Below are 799 nucleotides of genomic sequence, written 5' to 3' on the forward strand. Positions count from 1 at the left end.
CCACCATTGCACTATACACACACAGATACATCTACACAGACACACACTCTCACATACACACGGACACACGTACACACAGACACGCACAGACACCCACACACGCCCTTACAGACACACACACTCCCACACTCACACATGCACCCCCTTACAGATTTAAGACACTCTGTACTCACTGTATACACACACATACACTTTCTCACACTCACAATCCCCAACACAGACAGACAGACACACACACACACAGACAAAGACCCACATGCACAAATATATTTTGTGGGGTAAATTTGTACTTTCAGGGTCACATTGTACTTTGCTCAAAAACTGCATGCATTCATGTAGAACTCTGAGCTCAAAAACTGCATGAATTTATGTAAAACTCCGTTATCCCAGTTTCTAGATTAGAATCAATCTAAGCATTATGGCATAGACAGAAAACACAGGGGGCCAACACCTTCAACATATTGTCTAGCTATCACCATTGTTAACAGCTAACCGAGAATGCAACTTTTTTTAAAAAAAGGTTTTGTGATTTACACATGAAAGAAGTGAAACTATCACTGTATTTTAACAGATAAAAGGCTTAACAGACAATCAATTTTTCAATGTATAATCACAGTTACATCACACTGTAAATTTTTGCTATAAATTCTGTGTTACGATTGAGCCCACCACTATCACCTGATGAAGGAGCATCGGTCCGAAAGCTAGTGTGCTTCCAATTAAACCTGTTGGACTATAACCTGGTGTTGTGTGATTTTTAACTTATTTCTTTCTTAGGGTATAAAGAAATATACCTTCC

Source organism: Chiloscyllium plagiosum, unplaced genomic scaffold (assembly GCF_037043375.1).
Source record: "Chiloscyllium plagiosum isolate Xiang-an unplaced genomic scaffold, Cpla_swu_hap1 HiC_scaffold_9, whole genome shotgun sequence".
Taxonomy (NCBI): Eukaryota; Metazoa; Chordata; class Chondrichthyes; order Orectolobiformes; family Hemiscylliidae; genus Chiloscyllium; species Chiloscyllium plagiosum.